The sequence below is a fragment of the Olea europaea genome, chromosome 20 (assembly GCF_002742605.1).
Source record: "Olea europaea var. sylvestris chromosome 20, O_europaea_v1, whole genome shotgun sequence".
Taxonomy (NCBI): Eukaryota; Viridiplantae; Streptophyta; class Magnoliopsida; order Lamiales; family Oleaceae; genus Olea; species Olea europaea.
Window position 1 is genome coordinate 17,719,775 of NC_036256.1, and position 7,500 is coordinate 17,727,274.

Consider the following 7,500-nt stretch of genomic DNA (forward strand, 5'->3'; position numbering starts at 1 on the left):
ATATAATATAATATAATATAATCGTGTGGACGATTATGGACTTTACTATCTAATCTTTCCAAGCCATAAGAAAGACTAGTTGATCAATTCCTAGAGGGTATTACACTAATCAACATCAATGCGCCATCTCCATGGTCTCCTCCTCTTCTTGTTTTTTCAATTAGTCCAATTGCAACATGTATCCTATACTAATTGGCACGTAGGACTAAATGAAATTGGACTCCCAGACCCATAGCAACGATAATAATAACAATAATAACAGACTTGCACGCCCAAAACAATTAAGAGCTCGCAGACCCATAATAATAACAATAATAACAGGCTCGCAGGCCCACAAAACGACAACAATAAAATTTACTATTCAACACATCCATATGGTCGAATCCATAATCGTCCACTAATAATACATTCATCATATAAATGTATACCTATATAATATCTAATATTATATGCAAATTAGCTTCAAGTTTCTAACAATTAAGGTCGTCTAAACTCTTTTAGACAAATGAATCGGAACAATTAAATAATTAATTAATCATATTAATCAATTAACTTAATTAGCGGGCAAATTTAATTAAAATCAAATTTTAATTAAATATCGAATTAAAGTCCAGCTCTAATTCAACAATTATAGGGTTTGATAATTTAATTAAAATCAAATCTTAATTAAATATCAAATTAAAGCCAAACTCTAATTTCAAAATTTAAAGTGGTTGAATTTAATTAAAATCAATTTTCAATTAAATAACAAAATTGGAGTCCAACTCCAATTCCAAGATCTTAGGACGAACATGTTTAATTAAAATCAAATTTTAATTAAACACAAATTAGAGTCTAACTCTAATCATAAATAAAATTTTAGGGCAACACAATCTAATTAAAATCAAATTTTAATTAAATGTCGGATTAGAATCCAATTCTAATTTCAAAAATATAATCGGGTGAACAATTAATTAAAATCAAATTTTAATTAAGTATTAAATTAAAGTCAAACTCTAATTTAAATTTGAATTAATATTTTAATCTAGGATAACACTCCTAAATAAAATAAAAATTCAATTAGGTCAAAGTTTAATGTTTAAGTCAAAATCTAATTTTAACGAAAATATAAAATGTTGTCAATTTTAAATAAAATTTTAATTTGGGTCAAAATTAAATTATAGGTCAAACCCATTTAAAATTCAAATTTAAACACTTTCAAGATTTGCAATTTGACCCAAGGCTTAAAATTAAAAACAAGCCCTTCCAATTTAACAAATTTCAGAACAGGCCCTTGTTTTAAAATTGCAAATTCGACCATTTTTTGTAATTGCATGCGAGGGCTTACAATTTAAGAAATTGCAACACAAGCCCCCACCTCCAAAACACTCTTCCCGTTTTCTGCAAAACCCTAAAAATAATATTTTTTTTGTTTTTTTGTTGGTGTTGTTGGCGCCGACACTCGTTCTTCTTGGTTTTAGGGGGCAGCGACCGATATGTGCGGCGGGGAGTCGTCGCTTGCAAAAGCGGCAGCTTCCCCACCTTCAGCAACAGCCGTGCGCTGCTGCAACGCCATCGGTTGCCCCTCGACCGACCGTCCCTTTTCCTTTTTTTTTTTTTTTTTTTTGTAAACAGATTTCATATATTTTTTTAAAAAAATTCTTGTTAATTGCTAGATCCATTTAAAATTATAACAATCAACATTTGATTGTTCAAACATATTAAACAATTTCTAACAAACACAAAGTAGGCTCTAATACCACTGTAGGGAATCTACTTATACATGCACAGCGAAAAATTGTGTTTAGATAGAAATTGTGATAAATATTGTACCATTGAAAAATTCTGCAAACCTTTTACTTTTCTTTCCGTTCTAGCAATCCTGATTTGCCACCCACAGTTGTCCAATTATCCAACCTCCAACGGTGATCCACACAGAGAATAAGATTACAACTACCTGTGTTTTCTCTTTTTGTGCTAGCAATAATGATTATAAGAAAAATCATGTGGTTTGAAAACCCCAGCCGTGTTATTTATATAAGCCCAAACGGGCCTGATCCTGTCCGGTCCATATTTAATTAATCCATTTAATTAAATTCGGTCTGTGAATTAATTAATCCAATTAATTAATTCGAGCCTATAAATAACCAACCCAATTAATTAATTTACCCAATGATTGTTAAATTAATTAATTGACAAATTGTAATATTTCAATTCTCTTTTGTGTGTGACCCACCAGGTTCCCGATCACGATACCTAACGACGTGAAATATTATTTTGATCTGATCAAAATTGATAAATTAAAACACCCTTTTAATTTATCGTCAATTCACACTCACCGTCTCAGATTGACATCTAACTATGTGTCAGGGCAATACATGTGATCGAAAATGTCATGTGGTATGACAAAACCAAACTCGTTCGTTTACCGTGAAACTATAATCCATTCGTCAATATGATCCAATCAATTACGAGATATGGAAGTGTGTCAATCTCGATTATCGATCATATCTTTCACTTCACTATTAAGTCAATATAAGTCGAAAACTCCTTTTCGACTTATGAGTACACCTTGGCCAATGATTTCATCATTGACTTAATTGAATGAAATGCAGATTATAATCTCCTACTATCTAAGAGTGACGAATCCTTTATTGATCAATCACAACCTTCATACGATTCTTGACGTACTCGAACGATGTCGTATTAGCGTCTCTTTGTAGAGCAACATCCAACACCGCCAAAGTATGACTGACCCCATATAAGGTACCATGACGACCTCAAGTCAAAGGACCAATTCCACTACCGAACGTTAGAGATTAACCACTGACACTTAAATAGTTATCCATGTGGAATCTCTCGGGGGGTCTCCAATGTTTTGTTCTATAACAAAACATCCACGTGTTCATTTAAGTGTCATCATACTTTAGCTTGTGAGATCAGTTACTCACTTTACAAGTAAGAAATGCCACACGTGATGGTTTATCCGTAATAACGATATCCATATCTCGTTATTACTTACGACCACGGACGATTTAAGGTTCAATCAGATATAATTTGTATCTCACAATCACAACTCCTTGTGGTTAATAAATTACGAAAATTTGAATCTACAGACTCTATTATTTATTTAATAGACAATTAATTAAATAATAGATCTGCCATTAACTTGCATTAATTATATATTAAAAGTATTTATATCCAAAGTTGATTGAACTTAGGACATAATACTTACATCTTAATCAATCCCCTTGAGATCAAAAACTGAACGGTGGAGCACCTAGGAATTGTCCTATTCTCCAAATTGAAGAAGAGAACTGCTGGACATGACGCAATCATTTTGGACTCCAATGCCATCTTGTTAACCGGAAAGTCCATTGTTTTAGAGGTCTTGTTCTCCGACGCGATCATACAATTCAGGTGTTTTCTATATGCCGTGTGGATATCATCCTTCAACCAACCCAATTTACTATAAGTCTTACAAGGCTGAGCCCATATTTTCTCTTTTACATATATTGCATGTAATGCCAATACAAACAATGATTTCAAAGGATTGAATCCCATTTCCACCACTTTAGAGACGGAGGCTCCAAACTTATCACTTTTTTGCATTATGGCCTCCAGAAAATGTGTTAATGACAATATGATGCATGATTGTGGGACATTAAGTTTCTTCAAAACCTTAATATTTGGAACAAGATTCTTCTTAGGATCCTCTAGAAAAATTCATGATGTTCGCTTCACAACAGCCAGAACCTTTTCATCAGTCAAAAGCACAATCTTCAGCTGATTATAACTCGGATTAATATGCTTCTCCAAGCTTCTCACCAATAAAGTAGGGTCTCTCGAAATGGCGCTCCCAAGGTGATCCTTCGAAAATCCAATAGATTTGAAAAATTCAAGCTTGGGCATAAGGGTTTTCTCTGTAAACCTTTGGTATTTTTAAATAGTCCAAACATCTTCCTCTTTTATTGGAAGTTATTCACCTTCTCACCTTCTCATAACTGTCCATCTTCCCTACTTTGTGGTAACCATTCACGTTTCGTACCTTTTTTGATGGGAAGAAGTATATAAAGGGAATAAAGTGGTATTGGTCCCCAACCCGAGACTTTCATGAAACTACACCATCGCAGAGAGGTTTTGAAGGCTTGGAAGCACCAAACACAATTCGAAATTCTGCAGTTCAAACGACAATGGCTGGAGGTTAGTTTATGATTTTCAGTTTTCACATTTGATCTATATGTTGTTGTTTATTCACATGATAGATCGTGATAAAGCTCTAACAGTTGGTATCAGAGCACTATTTGCCTCTGCCTTGCCGTTTTGTTCTCTGCAAAATTTTTCAGAAATTTACTGTAATTTTTCTAGAAATTTCAGATCCATGTTTCATGTGTTTTTGATGCAAATAAAGCTAGGAATCATTAGGAAATTGATTTATGAGATTTTTGATATAAAATTTGCAAAATTTGATGGTCGGAATCATGATATATGACTGGGTTTTTCATTCGGGTCAGAACCGAGTCTAAGTGACCCGGCACTTGTAGAAGATGATCTGTTCATTTTAAAAAAAAAAAAAAAAAAAAGAGGAAACCTGGCATTTCAGAATTTTGCAGGAGATTTGCAGATTCCTTTGGTTTTAAAATATTAATTTATGTTATTAAAGAACCATATGGCTGCCACTTACATGATATATATGTTTGCATTGAATATGATATGACCTACACATGCATAACAGCCGGCAAACTTGCATGAAAATAGTATCAATTTGCATGAAATAGCAGGCAACTTGCATGAAAAGGAAAGTTTAGTATTATTTACTATTATTGTTAATTTAATCTTGAACCTGCTGCAAAGAATGATATTTAAATTATTTATTTATGTTGTTTGTATGTATAAATTTTATGGTTTATTATGCATACATTATTAAGTTAAATAATTTATACACGTTAAAATTAATTCTCATGAAGGCTCTTTATGGATTTAATTTGGATATTAATGTGCTTATATTATTTATTTTCGTTATTTGTGTGAATAATTTATTATACATGCATATTAAGTTGAATAATATTAGTACTTTAATGTCCAATTTTATATTAGCATTGCATATGGTTTAGCAATAGTTTGAGCCTAAGAATTTAGTTAATTTTTGGTGATCCATATAGTTTTAATTAATTAAGGAATAGCCACAGCATCTTTAATTAATTGAAATTAAATATTAAGGTTCATTTGGGATCACGTTTGGAGAACAAACATTAATTGTGATTAATCATAATTGATATGGTAAATCTTATCCCACAGGAATTTTTATCGTATTATATGTGATTAATTAGGATAAAATATCAAGCTATATTTTCTAATTTGCCCACAGGTATTAGAAAAGAGAACATAATTTGATAGTTTTATTGTGAAGTTAAGATGAATCTAATTGAATTAGAACTTCAGCCCACAGGTAAGTTTTATGTCGCTAGATTCATGTTTTGCATGTTTTTACATTGGTAAAACATGTCATATGTTATTTTAGCTTCAAATTTTGTAATAATGAGCATGTATGTTTGAAATATTGCAGTTATTCAACCAATTAATTTCTCTGATATGAAATGCGATGTTCCTGAACTTAAGGGTGACAACTATAAGGTTTGGAAGGAAAGGATTCTCCTTCACTTAGGGTGGATGGACATTGACTATGCTATTAGGAAAGACGAACCACCTAAAATTACTGAAACCAGCATTCCAGACCAAGTTGATCTTTATGAAAAATGGGAGCGATCTAATCGCCTTTCAGTCATGTTCATAAAGACCAAAATATCTGCTAGGATTAGGGATTCTGTCGAGCAATACGACAATGTTCGAGAATTGCTGAAAGCAATTGATGATCAATTTGTGACATTAGTCAAGGCATTAGCAAGCACCCTAATTATGCAGTTCTCATCCATGAAACTCACCGGGATTAGAGGCGTGCTTGATCATATCATGCACATGAGAGATATAACGGCTCAACTGAAAGCGTTGGAAGTTGAGATGTCAGATACTTTCTTGGTTCACTTCATTCTGTGCACTCTGCCCCAGCAATATGGTCCCTTTAAGATCTCTTATAACACACATAAGGACAAATGGTCAATTAATGAACTGTAAACCATGTGTGTCAAGAGGAGCGAAGGTTAGTAATGGAAGAGGGTGAGAAGGTGAACTTGATAGTTCCTGGAAAGAAAAAGGATCAAGCCAAACAAAAGGAAAAGGACAAGATTCCTCCCCAGTCGGACATCAAGAAGGAGTCAAAGTGCTTCTTTTGCAAAAAGAAGGGGCACATAAAGAAAAATTGCTCCAAGTTCAAAAACTGGCTTGACAAGAAAGGTACTCAACTTTCACTTGTTTGTTATGAATCCAATATGATAGATGTTAATCATAACACTTGGTGGATTGACTCTGGTTCTTCAATCCATGTGACCAATTCCTTGCAGGAATTACACGACTTGCGGAAGCCAGTGGGAAGTGAGCAGAGCATCTATTCTGGAAATAAGATGCCCTCACATGTGGAGGCTGTTGGAACTTGGAAGCTAATTTTAAGCAGTGGTTTCATTTTGTTTTTAGAAAGAACCTTTTATGTTCCTGATTTTTCTAGAAATTTGATTTCAGTTTCCAGACTTGTATCAGTTGGATATTCGTTTAATTTTTCAGATTCTGGTTTTAGTTTATCTAACAAATCTGAAATTATTGGTTATGGTACTTTGTCTGATAATCTTTTCCATCTTAATTTACAAAATGACGAGAACTATGCTACTATGCACGTTCATAGAAATGTTGGTATTAAACGATGTGTTATAAATAAGGAATCCTCTATGTTGTGGCACTGGAGATTGGGACACATCTCCATTGAGAGAATTAAAAGATTGGTAAATGAAGGAATACTTAGTACTTTGGATTTTGCTGATTTTGAGACTTGTGTAAATTGCATAAAGGGTAAGTAAACTAACAAGTCTAAAAAGGATGCAAAGAGGAGCACAAACCTATTGGAAATCATACATACAGATATTTGCTGTCCAGACATGGACACAAATGGTCCGAAATATTTCATCACCTTCATAGACGATTATTCACGATATATGTATCTCTACTTACTTCGTTCCAAGGACGAAGCTTTGGATGCCTTTAAAGTTTTTAAGGCTGAAGTAGAGAATCAATGTGGAAAGCAAATTAAGATCGTGAGATCAGATAGAGGTGGAGAGTACTATGGTAGATACACAGAGAGTGGACAAGCACCTGGTCCATTTGCAAAGTTTCTTCAAGAACATGGGATTGTTGCCCAGTACACTATGCCTGGTTCTCCAGATCAGAATGGTGTGGCGGAAAGAAGAAATCGAACTTTAATGGACATGGTAAGAAGTATGCGAAGTAACTCGAAACTCCCCGAATCTTTGTGGACTGAAGCTCTAAAGACGGCTACGTATATATTAAATCGAGTTCCAACCAAGGCTGTCCAAAAGACACCTTTTGAGTTATTCAAGGGTTGGAAACTGAGTTTGA

The 7,500-nt window shown here is 33.6% G+C and overlaps 1 pseudogene; it reads right to left on the reverse strand.

The window, feature by feature from the left end:
* Positions 1-3,210: 3,210 nt before the first annotated feature.
* Positions 3,211-3,991, reverse strand: LOC111369141 (annotated as a pseudogene).
* Positions 3,992-7,500: the final 3,509 nt, after the last annotated feature.